This window comes from Mauremys reevesii, linkage group 3 (genome assembly GCF_016161935.1).
Source record: "Mauremys reevesii isolate NIE-2019 linkage group 3, ASM1616193v1, whole genome shotgun sequence".
Taxonomy (NCBI): domain Eukaryota; kingdom Metazoa; phylum Chordata; order Testudines; family Geoemydidae; genus Mauremys; species Mauremys reevesii.
In genome coordinates, this window is record NC_052625.1 from 148,852,524 (window position 1) to 148,869,446 (window position 16,923).

Consider the following 16,923-nt stretch of genomic DNA (forward strand, 5'->3'; position numbering starts at 1 on the left):
GGTGTCCCTAAGCTTCTGACTGCCAGAAACTGGGACTGGATGATGGTGTGGATTACTCAAAAATTGCCCTATTCTATTCATTTCCTCTGAAAATACCTGGCCCCGTCGACTGTCCGGAAGAAATGATACTGGGCTAGGTGGATCATTGGTCTGACCCAGTATGGCCATTCTTATGTTGGGGGCAACATTAAGAGCTTAGCTTAGCTGTGTTAAACTTAAATTGAGCCACAAGGAGAAGTTGGAGAAAAACAGGCTGAGATTTTAATTTATACAGGAGGAGACAGGTCAGAAGTAGAAAGGTAGATCTGCAAGTTGTCAGCGTAGAGATGATGTTTGTGGATGAGATTACCCAGAGATAAGGTTTAGCGGCAGACGAGAAGAGGACCAAGGAGTAAGCCCCGTGGAACTCCCACAGAAAGTTGGAGGAGGGATGAGGTGGATTCTCAGGACACACTGAAGAAGTGATTAGAGAGATAGGAGAAGAACGAGGAGAGGATAGTCACGGAAGACAAGATTTAAAGAAGAAAAGCATAGACAACTGTGTTGACGGAGGCTGACAGGTCAAGAAAATGAGGATGGAATTACTGGTTCTGAGCTTTGGCTAAGCAGGGGAGATTATTAGAAACTTTGGCGAGAGTGGTTTGGGTGGAGTGCAAAGGACAGAAGTACTGGAGAGGGTCTAGGTTGATACTGGAACTCCAAATAGTGATTGTAGACATCATGTTCAAAGGAACAAGAGAGGTGGGGAAGTAGTGGAGTAGTAAATGGTATCAAGGGTGGGTATTTTAATATGGGAGAGACTAAAACATGCTTTTTTTGTGAGAGGAAAGAGCCAGAAGAGAGTGTGAGAGGTTAGGGAGAAGAATACGGGATGGGATGAGAGTGGATCCAATGAAGATCAGGAGATGGGTTGGGATGAGATCACTGGAGCAATTGAAAAGGTTAGATGAGAAGAGTAGCTGAGACACTTCTGCATTTGTGACAGGGGAAAAGGCAGAGAGAGTTGCTGGTGGGAAGGGGAAAGGTCACATTGTATTGTCACTTTTTTCTTGGAAGAAATCTGTGAGCTCCTGTACGGAGAGAGAAGCAGGAGAAGAGGAGATTTGAGGAGTGAGTCAGTAATCAGGTGAGAAGTAATCAGTGCTGATGGACTGGAAGTCATGGCGGTTGAAGGAGGTGTTGACGGGTGATGCTGAAAGGAATTAGGTGATGGTTGGAGAGGGGGATTTCAGTAACAGCGGTCAGAGAGAGCACAGAGCTTGGTGGAGATCAAATTGAATGGGCCTTCTTATAAGTGGAAGAGTTGAACCAGGGCTGCAGGTTGAATGAAGAGGTACAAGTGAGGGAAACGTGCAGCGAAGGGGTTGCATGGCTCATCAACATGAAAGTTGAACTCACTGATGATGAGAATGGGAGTTTATGAAGTGAGGAAGAGAGAGCCAGGAGTCAAAATCAAAGAGAGGCTGAAACAGGTAGAGAAGCAGTATTAAGTCCATCAAACAGGATTTGAGTATTTTTCATGTACCACAGTTTGGGCTCCTTACTTGTGATGGCAATACAGAAAAAATTTAAATCCAGTAAGAGTAGCTCTAAATGTAATGATCTCAAAAGGCTAAAACTATTTGGGAAAAATGTTTACTCCTCTGCCTCCTTACAGCTGTGAGTGGGATATTGCCATACTACTGACCAAGTATGACTTTTTAACCTGGGACAGGGTGACTCCCTTTCTATTGAAGCTCCCACATAACTACTTCTTGCCAGACATCACCTGCAGTCCTTATTGACCATGGCTGAGGACAGTGTACTCCCCGTCCAAGCATTATGTGGTCAAGTCATGGTCCTGCCCCAGGACCTGCAAAAGCTCAGTGGCTGGACCAGGAGAATACAAGACCACTTTCTTGCTCCCCTCCCCATTGGTGATGCTCATCACAGATGCCTTAGGGACAGGTTGGGACTGCCCACCTGAACCATTTGTAGATGCAGACAATCTGGTTCCAGGATGGTCTGAAACTGCATATGAACATCTTGGGGCTCAGGGCCATCTGGGACTCTTTCTCATAACATGAGTCCTGGCTTGTATAGCATAAATGCCCGTCCTGTGGGACTCCACAATGCAGATCTTATAGATTCATAGACTCTAGGACTGGAAGGGACCTCAAGAGGTCATCGAGTCCAGTCCCCTGCCCTCATGGCAGGACCAAATACTGTCTAGACCATCCCTGATAGACATTTATCTATCTTGTTGGACAAAAGTGCACAGTGCACTATATAAACAAGCAAGGATGACAAGCTTGGTCATCCTCTCTGCCAGGAAACCATCCAAGCTGTGGACCTGATGTCATCACCATGGGGTAACTCCACTGTTCTTCTTCGAGTGCTTGCTCATATCGATTCCAATTAGGTGTGTGCGGGCCGCGTGCACGTTCGTCGGAAGATTTTTACCCTAGCAACACTCAGTGGGTCGGCTGGGTTGCCCCCTGGAGTGGCGCCGCTATAGTGCCGAATATATACTCCTGCCGATCCAGTGGCCCTTCAGTTCCTTCTTACCGCCCGTGTCGGTCGTTGGAACAGTGGAGCGCGGCTTAGCTGACCTCCACTTCCCTAGCTACTCGTAGTTCGTTAATTCTTGTGTATATAGTTCAGATTTATATAGTTGTAGTTAACTTTATTCGTTTGTAGTATAGTTAGTGTATATAGTTCAGAGGGGTTCGGGTTTATCCCCTTCCCTGCACCCAGTGCCGGGGCCTATGCCCGGTTCACCGGGTTTCAAACCGTGCTTGGCCTGCAACAAGCCGATGCCGACAAGAGAGCCCCACGACTCCTGTCTTAAGTGCCTCGGGGAATCTCACCTAACAGATAAGTGCCGCATTTGTAAGGCCTTTAAGCCGAGAACAAAAAAGGAGCAGGACTTTCGGCTCAGGCAGCTCCTGATGGAGGCAGCTCTTACTCCTCCGCCCTGGGCAGCGAGTGCTGGACAGTCTTCAAGAAGCGCTCCCTTGGCCAGTACCAGTGCCAGTACCGCCAAGGCCTCTCCGCACCGGCCATCGCCGGCACCGACGTCCGCTCGGCACCGATCCCTCTCCCCGAGGGTGAAGAGGCACAAGACTCCTGCTGCGTCCAAGCCGCCGCTCCGCAGCCCGAGCACTATACTAAGTCGGATCGCCCGGCAGCGATACCTGCCGTGGCACCGACAATATCGGTACCGTCGATTCCGGCCACGCAAGAGCCGTCAAGTCCAGAGCCTGAAAGCTCCCCGGTGCGAGCCGTGGTTGAGCTCACTATTCCCTCCACGCCGGAGACATTTTCCACGGCGAGGGAGTTGATTGCAATGACGGAGTCTGCGCTGCCTCAACCCCCGGAACCGCCAGCGCGGGTTATACAGTCGATCGGCAAGCCTGCCTTCATCAGACCACCCTCCGTTGGCACCGCAGAGCGGCACCGTTCACGATCGCGGTCCCGCAGACATTCTCAGTCCTGTCGCCGATCCAGGTCCCAACGCCGCTCGCAGTCCTGGCACCGTTCTCCATTTCGGTACCGGTTGTACTCGTGGCACCGGTCAGCGTCCCGTTCGCCGGCCCGGTACACTCAGCACCGATCCAGCTCCCGGCGCCGCTCCAGGCACCGTGACTCCCGTAGCCACTCCCGATGTCGAGCCTTGAGATCTTGGTCGACCTCCCGGCACCGCTCCGGTCGCAGGTCCCGTTCTCGCTCCTAGTACCGGTATGCCTCCCGGTACCGATCCTCGGTGTCGTGTCGAGCGACGTCAGCTAGAGAGGGAGACTCTGCCCAGGGCTTTTCAGCTCCTCCATGGCCATCCATACATGCATCAGTGTCGTCCCATGCGGGCAGTTCATACGTGCAGGACCGTGATTCGGATGTGCCCACCAGAGTCTTCCAGGAGCCCCGGGCCCAGGACTCTGGCCCCCGTCAGTGGCCATTCTGGACACCTTGGGCGTACCACCAGGCCCACGGTATACCTGTGATCCCATCTCGCTCTGTTCCGTCAGAGCACTGGGTGCCAGAGGCGACAGTTAGCCGTCCCCCTCCGACCGGTACGGAGGAAGCCCCGGTTCAGCCACCGGACTCCCAGATCCCACCGGAACAGGAGGTCGTCCAGGAGCACAAGCCCACACAGGACCCGCTTGTCCCCGGCCTTTCTTTTTCCTCCTCCCCAGATGAGGCGGTGGCAGGAACATCCTCCTCAGGCCCTCCTCCAATCGACTTGAGGGCCCATCAGGACCTCCTGAGACGGGTGGCACTCAATATGAACCTCCAAGTGGAGGAAGTCTCGGAGATAGAGGATCCGATCGTAGACATTCTGTCGGCTGACACCCCCGCTAGAGTGGCCCTACCGTTCATTCGGATGATCCAGGCCAATGCGGATACCATCTGGCAGTCTCCAGCCTCTATCCCGCCCACGGCCAGGGGAGTCGAACGCAAGTACATGGTACCCTCCAGGGGGTACGAGTACCTATATGTACATCCTCCCCCCTGCGCCCGTCGTCCAGTCTGTCAATGAGAGGGAATGCCGTGGCCAGCAGGCACCAGCCCCTAAATCGAAGGAGGCTAGGCGAATGGACTTACTGGGCCATAAGGTGTACTCGGCAGGGGCCCTGCAACTCCGCGTAGCAAACCAGCAAGCCCTGCTTAGCCGCTACAATTACAACACCTGTGCGGCGGTGGGCAAATTTACGGAGTTGGTTCCTCAGGACTCCCGTCAAGAGTTTGCTGCCCTCCTGGAAGAAGGGAAGAAAGTGGGGAGAACTTCCCTCCAGGCCTCATTGCATGCAGCTGACTCCACTGCCAGGACTCTGGCCTCGGGTGTTGCCATGAGGTGCATTTCATGGCTCCAGGTGTCGGGCCTTTCCCCGGAGCTGCAGCATACTATACAGGACTTGCCCTTTGATGGCGAAGGCCTGTTCTCCGAAAAAACTGACCCTAGGCTGCAAAGCCTGAAGGACAACAGGGTCACTATGTGCTCTCTTGGCATGCACACGCCAGTGACTCAGCGCCGACCTTTCCATCCCCAGCCTCACCGCCCTTACCCTGCGCCTAGACAAAGACAGGACTTTGTCAGCAGGCGTGGCCGAGGCAGTCGTAGGCGTCAGTCAGGACCCCAAGGGGACCAAAATCAGGGTCCCTCTAAACCACCAACGGGGCCAAAGCCTAACTTTTGAAGGCACGCTCGAGGACGGCGTACCAGTTATTACCCAGGATCTGTTCCCTCCCTTTTACAACCGCCTCTCCTTTTTCCTCCCTGCGTGGTCCCATCTAACCTCATATCGTTGGGTCCTACGCACGGTGGAACTTGGGTACCGCCTCCAGTTTATTTTGTCCCCCACCGCCCACCCTCCATCCTCGTCCCTCTTTAGGGACCCCTCTCATGAGCAATTCCTCTTGCAAGAGGTGTGGACGCTCCTCACCATCAGAGCTATAGAGGAGGTACCAAAGGACGAAAGGGGCAAGAGGTTCTACTCCCGCTATTTCCTAATCCCCAAGGCGAAGGGAGGTCTCAGACCTATCCTAGACCTGCGGGAACTCAACAAGTTCATGATAAAGCTGAAATTCCGCATGGTATCCCTGGGGACCGTCATCCCATCCTTGGATCCCGGAGACTGGTATGCCGCCCTCGATATGAAGAACGCGTATTTTCACGTCACCATTTATCCTCCACACAGAAGGTACCTCCGGTTTGTGACCAACCATCATCATTTCCAGTTTACGGTCCTTCCGTTTGGCCTCTCTACAGCCCCAAGAGTATTCAAAGTGCATGGCTGTAGTCGCTGCCTCCCTCCGCCACCGTCGGATATACGTTTTTTCTGTATCTAGACGATTGGTTCATTCGAGGGACCTCCAAGGCCCAAGTTACCCGTCATGTTGGCATCGTCAAGGACCTATTCCTGCGTCTAGGCCTGATGATCAATATAGAGAAATCCACTCTGGTTCCCACACAGAGAATAGAATTCATTGGGGCCATCCTGGACTCCAATCTCGCCACAGCCTGCTTACCTCAGCCTCGGTTTCAGGCGATGATAACAATTTTATACAAGGTCTACGGAACTTCCTGACAACTTCGGCTCGCACTTGCCTCGGTCTCCTGGGTCACATGGCTGCCTGCACGTTCGTGACCAAACATGCCAGGCTACGCCTCCGTCCCCTCCAATCGTGGCTCACCTCGGTGTACCACCCGGGCAGACACAGCATAGACATGATCATCACGATCCCCCCGAGCATCCTAGGCTCACTCGACTGGTGGTCGACGCCCTCCCTTGTGTGTGCAGGGATGCCGTTCCATCCGCCTCAGCCCTGGGTGTCCCTGACAACGGACGTGTCATCTCTCGGGTGGGGTGCTCACCTCAGTCAGCTTCGCACCCAAGCTCTTTGGTCAGCTCAAGAGCTGGCCTTGCACATCAATGTCCGAGAGCTGAGAGCAGTCTGCCTTGCGTGCCAGGCTTTTCAGCGGCACCTACAAGGCCGTTGTGTCTCAGTGTTCACAGACAACACAACAGCCGTGTATTACATAAACAAGCAGGGAGGAGCACGGTCCTCCCCTCTTTGCCAGGAAGCCATCCAGCTCTGGGACTTCTGCATAGCCCAATCGATAGACCTGGTAGCGTTCTTTCTCCCAGGGGTCCGGAACACTCTGGCGGATCGCCTCAGCAGATCCTTCCTGTCTCACAAGTGGTCGATTCATTTGGACGTTATTCATTCCGTTTTCCGGAAGTGGGGATTTCCCCGCATAGACCTCTTCGCTTCTCGCGAGAACAGGAAGTGCCAGACGTTCTGCTCATTCCAAGGCCTCTCCCCGGGCTCGATCTCGGACGCTTTTCTGATGCCGTGGACGAGCCATCTGCTGTATGCTTTTCCACCGTTCCTGCTCATTCACATGGTCCTGCTAAAACTCCGCAGGGACAGAGCGCACCTGATCATGATCGCTCCAGCGTGGCCGAGACAGCACTGGTACACCATGTTGCTAGATCTGTCGATAGCCAACCCGATTCCCCTGCCTCTTCGCCCGGACCTCATAACGCAGGATCACGGCAGACTTCACCACCCAGACCTGCATTCCCTGCACCTCACAGCATGGCTGCTGCGTGGTTAAACCGATTCGAGTTACGTTGCTCTGCCTCGGTACAACAGGTACTCCTGGGTAGTAGGAAACCTTCCACTCGGTTACCATATCTGGCCAACTGGAAGCGTTTCTCCTGCTGGTGCGAAACGCATAATGTTACTCCCTCCGAGGTCCCGATCCATTCCATCTTGGACTACCTCTGGTCTCTCAAACAGCAGGGCCTGGCGGTATCATCATTGAGGGTGCACTTGGCAGCCATCTCTACCTTCCACCCAGAGGAGAATGGCCGCTCCGTATTCTCGCACCCTATGGTTTCTAGGTTCCTCAAGGGCTTGGAGCGCTTATACCCCCAAGTTCGCCACCCCACCCAAACCTGGGACCTCAACCTGGTTCTAACCAGACTTATGACTGCCCCATTCGAGCCGCTGGCAACCTGCTCGCTGCTATACCTGTCCTGGAAGACAGTTTTCCTCGTAGCCATTACATCGGCCAGACGAGTCTCCGGGCTTAGGGCTCTCACCATATACTGTATTTCACAAGGACAAGGTGCAGTTGCGACCACATCTGGCCTTCCTCCCTAAGCTGGTGTCGGCCTTCCATATCAACCAGGATATCTTCCTTCCGGTCTTCTTTCCGAAGCCACACTCATCGCGAAGGGAGCAACAATTGCACTCCTTTAAACGTCCGTAGGGCGCTCACATTTTATATCGAGTGGACAAAGCCCTTTCGTAAGACTCCCCAACTCTTTGGCGCAGTGGCAGACCGAATCAAGGGCCTACCTGTCTCCTCCCAGAGGATTTCATCTTGGGTGACGTCGTGCATCCGCACCTGCTATGACTTGGCCCATGTTCCATCGAGCCACCTCACTGCACATTCTACCAGGGCTCAGGCTTCTTCTGCTGCCTTCCTGGCCCACGTACCCATACAGGAAATCTGTCGTGCAGCTACCTGGTCCTCGGTCCACACCTTTGCCTCACATTATGCATTGGTCCAACAGTCCAGAGATGATGCAGCCTTTGGCTCAGCAGTTTTGCATTCTGCAACATCTCACTCTGACCCCACTGCCTACATAAGGCTTGGGAATCACCTAATTGGAATCGATATGAGCAAGCACTCGAAGAAGAAAAGACGGTTACTCACCTTTTGTAATTGTTGTTCTTCGAGATGTGTTGCTCATATCCATTCCAAACCCACCCTCCTTCCCCTCTGTCGGAGTAGCCGGCAAGAAGAACTGAAGGGCCATTGGGTCGGCAGGGGTATATATTTGGCGCTATAGTGGTGCCACTCCAGGGGGCAACCCAGCCGACCAACCGAGTGTTGCTAGGGTAAAAATCTTCCGACGAACGTGCATGCGGCGCTCACACACCTAATTGGAATGGATATGAGCAACACATCTCGAAGAACAGTTACAAAGGTGAGTAACCGTCTTTCTCTACACCTTCTAGGAACCAGCAATAACCTGACAAACTTCTTAAGCAAGTGCATTGTAACCAACCACCAAGTGGTGCTGCAGACATCTGTCATGGAGCTGATATTTTGCTAGTGGGGGACTCTCCCAATAGATCTGTTTGCTACAGAGGACAACACCAAGTTCCTGAACTTTTGCTCCAGCGGGGGTGTGTGTATGTGTGTGTATCTGAGTTCCTTACCAGACTCCTTCCTGCTGCAGCGGTCTCCAGGCATCCTATATGCCTTTCTTCTGATTCTCATGCTCCCTGGAGTGATCTCCAAAGTCACATGGGACAAGGCTGCATTGACAAAACTCCCTACTGGTTGAGACATTTCTGATTCTGAGACCTATTGCACATGTCCATTCAATCTCCCATCCAACTCCTGCTGTGGTTGGACTTAATATCTTGGTCAGATATTGCAGCCAGACTCAGACATTGCACTTAACAGCTTGAATGGTGGATGGCTGAAAGCTATTGTCAGAGATTGTTCTCAACAGATTCAAGAAATCTTCATTCAAAACAGGAAACTGTCTCCGAGGATGATCTAGTTTTTCCTCCAAATGGAAATGGCTCTGCTTATGGGCAATCCAGCATTATGGGTTGGCTCTTAGTTCTCTCAAGGTTCACCTTGCAGCTGTTTCAGTGAACTAGGCTCCACTAGAGTCATATTTGGTCTTTTCACATACGATGGTGTCCAGATCCCTCAATGGCCTCTGTAAAGCTACAGGCTGGAGCCAACACACTTACATTAGTTAAACATTATACCTTTGACATGGCAGCTGGTTTAGGAGAGTTTGTATGCCAAGTTTGGGGTAGTTGTACTTTTAATCTCTGTTCTGCTCAGATAGCTGATGCTCCTCGTTCTCACTCTCCAGAATGGACACTGCTTGATAGTCATCTAGAATGAGATCAGCACTGACACATACTTGAAAAAAGAACTTTTACCCTCCAGTAATTGAAGTTCTTTGACATGTTATAATCAGTGTGGATCCCACCCCTCACCCTCTCATTCCTGCTTTTTGGCATCTTTAACTACCAAGGGCTTTGAATTGTGAGGAAACTGATAGAGAATCACAGCTGCCATGCCTTTATGTCATCATTGAGGAGTAAGAGGAGGCACAAGGTGCCTGGGCAGCCCTGACAGATTCAGAAGACGCTGATCTTGCATGTGTGAGGTGCCTGTGCACCTATAGTAGGATCCACACTGATGACAATATTTTGAAGAACCTGAGTTACTGTAGAGTAAGTAACTTCTTTAATTTTCTAGGGCCTCTGAAAATACATACGTAAGTATCCAAGAAATTGTTTGTAACCACTTTCTGTGGTTTATAATTTGAGTAAACAGTGATTGTGCCTGCTACTTGGGCAATCTCCCAGCGAACTGCATATGTCCTAAGTAGAGCAATTAGGCTAGCTTCTGATGATGAAACCCTGAAGATGAACGTGAGCTAGTGTTGTATCAAGAAGTGGGACATGCTTTTGATATTTTGTGCATACGCTGAAAGAGGTTAAACCCTCTTACTTAAGGGTATGGCTAGTCTGATAGATAAAAAGAAAACAAATCTATGATCATTAGATCTCTCAGTAAATTCCTTATGTACGCAGTTGCAGATGAAGTCAAACAAAACTGCAAAAGTTACATTGATGTAACTAAGGTCACAAATGTAAATGGTGATAAGTTAAATTTATGCTTCTTATGGTAAGATTAAAATTCAGCCCTATTGCACATTCTGTATTTTATAATTTGAATTTATTTCTTGTAAGACTTAGGAAAAAATATATAAATGAGCATTGTTTCATAGGACACATTGCATAAATCAAATAATGCTGCATGTTTGGTTCTATATGCCAAAAGACAAATACCAGTCCTGTATTTTTTAAGTCTAAGTTTAATGGCATAAACATGAATATATTCGTAGATTAATTTATAAAGAAAAGTAATAGAAAATACAAAATGCTTGTGACATGACTGAGTTAATTTTGCTCTGTACAGCTTAATGTTTTCATCCTTGCATTTAAGTGTTATAAGGGCACGATCCTGTAAATGAGATTCATACTGGCTCAGACCTCTCCATCCTCATGGAGCCCTATTGGCGTCTTCTGTACTTTGCATTGAATTGCAGGATCAAGGCCTGCATTTGCTATTAAAGTTACATGAATGTAACTTTCAATTCCAGTTTTCTGGTTTATTCTGAGGAAAAGAGAAAATCTAGAGCTCTTGGTCCTGAGGAACTTTGAAGGTCTTTACATTGGAGCTGTTAAACTTGCAGAATTTACACACATAGTTGCCTTTGCTAGTGATGCTTTTGAGCATCTTATTTTTCCCTTTCAGTGATTATAAATGCTACAACAAGGAAGTTGCTGCAGAAATTGTAACCTCCTCATACAGTAATCCAACTTTGCAGGAGCATAAAGATTTCCATAGAAAATCTTTCTATGCTGAAATATGTCCATTAGTGTTGTCACTATCAGCATCAACCTACGTTGTTGCTGCTTTTGCCCAGTACTGAGTGTTTAATCACTTCATTTCTACTATCTGTCCAAATACTGCAAAGAGGCTAATACTAATTGTAGACTGGCATCTTTTAAACTATGAACTCAATTTTGATGCAGCAATATTTGTTTTGCTGAAATGTAAAATTAAATTAACACAGCTATATTAAAGATTTTTGACTCCTAAACATAACTGAAAATCAGTCAGAAAATAAAAGGAAATAAAAAGTGGCAGTAGTTTATTCACACAACATTTAGCCACACATGATAGCTAAAATACCCTCTTTCCCCAGTCACTGTGCTTCTTTTACAAGAGAGGACTGCAGTATTTTATAATGTATTCCAAATCTCCTTTTTAAAGTTATATTCTAATGACAGTAACTACATTTCAAGCAGGTAAAGTTAGGACACTCAAATAAAAGGTTTAGACATATGTTACTGTATTGCTGTGGTAGTGCTATCTGGATATTCCTTAAGAACCATGTGAGAGTAAAGGAAAGATTTACTCAAAAGTGGTAAAATACTTTCCGAGGCCAGGAGAAGCAAATACAAAAAACAGATCTGACACCGTTTTGAGGGGCGTTTTTAATAAAATGAGTACATATTAAAGTGAGACTGGAGAACACTGATTAGATGGCAAGCAGATATGAATGTTCTCTGGAAAACTGCTCCATTCTAGATTTGTTTTATGCCTCTCTATAGTTCAGGCAAATATTGTCAACTGTGTTGACATCTTAAATCAATAAGGCTTGACTTTTCAAAAAAATAGGTGCCAACAGCAGGTAATTCAGTGATATGTATTTTAAAAATGAATGAATATTTTAATCAAACATTTTAATTTAAAATACAGCTGACAGTTTATGGAAGGTGGGAAATGCATATCACCACAAGAACTTTCAAAAGATGTGCTGAATAAAATAAATACAGCTTTCTTTTCAATTTTGATTTATATTCATTATATGAAAGTTAGTGTGGAAAAACATTTTAAGCCAGCTGTTTAATTAGCTGAATGCTTGCTACTTTTTGTAAACACGTTAATGCAAATTACTATTTTACATCCAATTCCATACAAAAATGATATTAAATTAATGTCAAGGTTTCCAGGCCAAACAATCAAAGTCAAAATGCAGGCTAAGATTTTCAAAAGTGGGTGTGCAAAATTTGGTTCCTACATCCATATTTAGGCCACTACACATGTGACATGATTCTTGAAGGTGTTGGACTCCTGAAGTCAATGTAATTGCCCAGTATGCAGCATTTTTGAAAATCAGGCCAAATATGTAAGTATTTAAAGCTGGCTTTAGGAGCCTAACTTTAGTCACACATTTTTTAAAATGTTACTTAGGCCTGGTCTACACTAAGAATGGGGGGGGGTCAAATTCAAAGCAGCAATTGAAATGGTGAAGCTGAAGAAGACCAAACCTAGTTCGACCACGAACGATCAGCCGACGCCGCGAACCCGAACTCCGGCTCTCCAGGTCGACTCTGCTAACTCCACTCCAGTGGGTGAGGTACCGGATTCGAACTAGCGCTTCGAGTTGAACTATCGCGCTCTAGATCGCGACGCGATAGTCGAACGAAAAAAAAAACTCACCGCCGACCCCAGCGGTAAGTGTAGACTAGCCCTTAGAATAGTCAAGAGTGAACACAAAACCTTCAGTATTTCCCATATACATTATCATTATGATAGCCTTTGTGTGCTCACATGCTATTTATAATATAAAAATAAAAATATATTATGCAGTTTTTTCTACAACTTTACACATGTAGCATCATTGTAGAGACTAATGCCATCTCCATGAAAGTACTTATAAAAGTAAATAGAGCATACTTAATCTATTTTAGGGAAAATGCAATAACATATGGAATTATGGGCTGGTATGTGTGTAATGTTAATTTGAAATAAAATATATATATCACATAATATAAAATTATTTCAATAAATATTCTAGGATCTGTTGTACTTTAATACATCTTGCTATAATAAACAATTGCTTTGTAAGACAGTTTAAATATTTAGTATCTGGAAACAAGTTTTTATTTGCTAATAGAAAGTTTTAAATTTATCTGTACTTCAGTGAGAAGTATATGGATCAAATCAGTGGTGAACAAAACTAAACTTTTGTACTCAAATTTGTACATGAATTTAAAAATTTGAAGAAATTTATACAATACTTTGAGAAGGTGGTATCTGATATTTAAAACAGGTTCAGACTGTCACATTAGCCACACTCCAGTGATCAAAGGGACACTGTCAATATAATATATAGTCAGTGTGTGAGAAAAAACGAGAAGTGGTGAAGATACTACTCCTGTCCCTGGGCATCCCAATGAATTTTTGAAGGCCTAAAATCTTTGTGTAGTTTTTATTAAGGGCATTTCTCTTCCCTTTTGTTCGGTTAAAAATACACATAATCAGCAAGGAAAAAGGCAACCCATGCAAGTTCATCTGCAAATTTGACACCATCAGCTCAGGATTAAACAAAGACTGTGAATGGCACACATAATCAGGAGTATGATGAGGTTTCGATAGCGGAAAAAAATGCCTGTGTACAAAAAGAAAAACTGGAAAAAATACATGATCAGTTATAGTACTATAATTGTAACAATAGGATGGAAAAATTCCAGACAGCGTGATTGTTAACGGTGCCCTTTTATACATTTTTTTAAATGTTTTTTTTTTAAATTCATAAAGTCCTTTCTGTCTCATAGGAGGTCCCTTTAGTCTTGTATTTTGAATGGAGGTAATTAGGAGTGCTCAACTTAAATATCTGTTTAGTGCCCCTAAATGCATGCACAAGCACGTAGAGGAAATGTGCACTTTATCAGGCACCATTTACTTTCATAGGTTGTTTGATGATTTTAATGCAGTTTTACGTTTCCGTTTGTACCATTCTCCACCTCCTTGACTGCTCTTCCCCCCTTTTTTTTAATATTTAGAGTCAGATAAAATTTTTGCACCCCCCATATAAGATTAAGAATTTAAACAGTGAAGAAATTCAAACGTTTTCTCAAAACTTTGTGAACTTGGTTGAACACATTAGAGATATATTAGACATTAATTAACAGCATAAACAGCAACTGGCAATATACAAAATGTGGCCAAACTAAGGATCTTATGGAAAACTTTAATGCTTGAATTTGGCCTTCTTGATCTCTGCATAGTAGTTGCATTTCAGAAAAATTAGTTACGTTTGCAGGTGTTGTCCCTGATCATGCAACTGGAACTACATGGGTGGACCACTGCTCCCCACAGAACCCCCATGAAGTCAGTGGGGCTCTACACAGGAGTAAGGTTCTACCTGCACTGATGCAGTTGCAGAATCAGGGCTTTTGGATGGATCTTTTCTCCCTCTTCCTTTTTCTTGTTACACCATTCAGAACAAAAGATTGGGAATTGACTTGAAGATATTCTCCTTTATGGAACGTGATAAAAGTGGTTCTACTAAAGCTGGTTCTGCGGAGTCATTTTCTGCTGGATGAATTCCAATTAAAAAAAATACTTTGTTTAAAAATGATGATTTAAGTATTTAAGAATTGTGTGACCATTATTTTGCTTAGAATAATCTACTTCGTTGGTGCTCTAACATCCACTAATTCAAATTAAATGGGTTTCTTCTTGGAAATTGTCAATCAAGCAGAGGCTGCCAGTTGCACTTGAGAATTTCTTCACACTCGTTCTCCATTAAGGAATCTGTTGTGGTTTCCAATCTTTCCTTATCCTTAGCAGCAACTGGACACTGCTGTATCACTGTACAGAAAATAGAGAGAGGTGAAGAGCACAGATGCATCCTTTCATCCTCTTATAGTATTGTGTTGCTCTATCTATCTTCAGAATATCTATCATCCATCAAACTGGAGCTATACCAAGCAGCTTCGCCTTTTTTTTTTTTGCAAAATCTCTGTTCTTTTAACAATCCTCTCAACATGACTACCAGACTTTTAATGTTGCACTCTAGTATATCCAGTGTAATCTGATAAATTCTGCAGTTTCTCCAGCATCATCGCTCCTATTCAATGCCGTTTGTTAATTAGGCACAGGGATAAGAGTCCTTTTTAGAAGAAAGGTTGCAAAAAATCAGAATCCATCTGGGACAGCTCAGTGAGATTCTGCATGCTTCTTATTTATGTCATATCTGAAGTGGTTCCTGTGGACCAAGCTTTATGGGAGCTTATGCCAGTTATCTGGATACTTGGATTTATACTGAGGCTTTAGAAAGCAAGGTTTTCTTTCCTTCCCATGTTGGGGTAACTTTTGTGGTAGAGGCACAGTAACTAAACTTTTCCTGGATTCTGCAGTCTAGGATCACACTGGACAGTTGTGACTTAGGATGCAGGTTTTGAAGTGCAGAATGACTCAAAGAGAAACTGTATTTTTCATCAGTCCAGAGCAGGATGGTCCTACTTATCATGGTTTTAAGTTTCAGGAAGTTCCTCCTCAATCAACTGTGTAAGTGGATAAAGACAGACATACCTTTGTTACTTATAGAAACAGACAAGGGATCATGATGAGCAAGACTCTTCTAATGGCAGCCGTAATAGTGCTTAGCTGGCTCAAGATAAAGCTAATGCTGTGCTTGAAAAACTTAATATTGACTAAAGTGACTAGCTGAGAAGATGTGCCACATCCCCAAAAAATGGTGTTTGAATATCTTGCCATTAAAACATCACATGCAAGCCTGAGGTCTCTCCTCTGTGGATCTGTTAATCTCTGAGAAGAACTGCAGCTTTCCTAAATATTACAGATGATATCCAGGCTAGCAAGCAAAAGCTTATTTTCTGTCATGTTTTCCTGCCTCATTTCTTTCATCTCTTTCCTTCACTTCAGCTTTTGTTAGGATCCTAGCAAACAGTACAAACAAGACTGTAGTAACATACAAATGGCCCAGGAAATGGCATTTAATTGGTGCAATCAGATTAAGTGATGGCTCTTATAAACCTCCAAACTCACAGTTCACCAAACCTGACTTAGATGCAGGTCAGTCACAAAATAGTCCAGAAAGAAGAGTATTATATTTTCTTTGTGGGGGCAGGGAGAGGCTTATAAACAATGCATTCTGAATAAATTATGCTGGCCAAAGACCACCCTGGAAAGTCATTCAAGACAAACCTGGCCACATCTAGAGACTAAGTACTGGTATGTACTCATCACTAGAGAAGCTGAGTATCTACAAGATAGGATCAGTGTTCTTTTTGTGGTACATGCAGAAAAGAATGTCTTCAGCTATTGTATTCTATTCTATCACTTTTGTAGGAGTTTCTTGAGAAGAATCCATCCAAACTATCTTTCCTATTAGAGTGGAAAACCTTAATCTAAAATTTCCTCTGAATTTCACCAGAGCCAGGAAATAATTCTGCGCATTTATTGCGTTTCTCCATCAAGAAAAAATCTTAAATGTGTTAGGCTGTAAGGGGACCATGGAGTTGTATTTAAGGAGGACTCTGCAAGGCTTATTTCTGTGCAGAAATTACCTGCCTACTGTACCAGAATCATGACTTCCTCATTGAACAAAAAGGTGAGCCTCCTCAAAAAAATCAGTAAAGCTGACTGCTTTGTTGCATCTACACATTCACTAAAATTAATTCTGCTTTCCTCAGCCAATTTGATGTTAGGGTGGCTCTCTTGAAGGACTAATCTGTTTTATTTTCTGTCTTTTCTGTGGGATACTTCTATTAAGAACCCATTCATTGTGGAATAGCAAATGCCAAAAACAGAGAACATAATAACATAATTTTCTGTGTTCAATTTTACTAATCCAGAAACCTGCCTCACTTTTTTTAAACCTCTGTAGTGAGAGGGGGAGTATAAGCTAGTGATTTAAAGGGACTGGAAGTAAAGAAGAGGTTTTGCCACTGATATATGGGATCCTATACCTCAGCTTCCTCATTGGTAATATGGATATATTA

General features: G+C 45.5%; 1 protein-coding gene across 3 annotated transcripts in view; it reads left to right on the forward strand.

Annotated features, from left to right (window-relative positions):
* The window catches only part of LOC120401555 (pleckstrin homology domain interacting protein), a 341,061-nt gene that overhangs the window by 178,993 nt on the left and 145,145 nt on the right, over positions 1 to 16,923 (forward strand). The window lies entirely within an intron of this gene.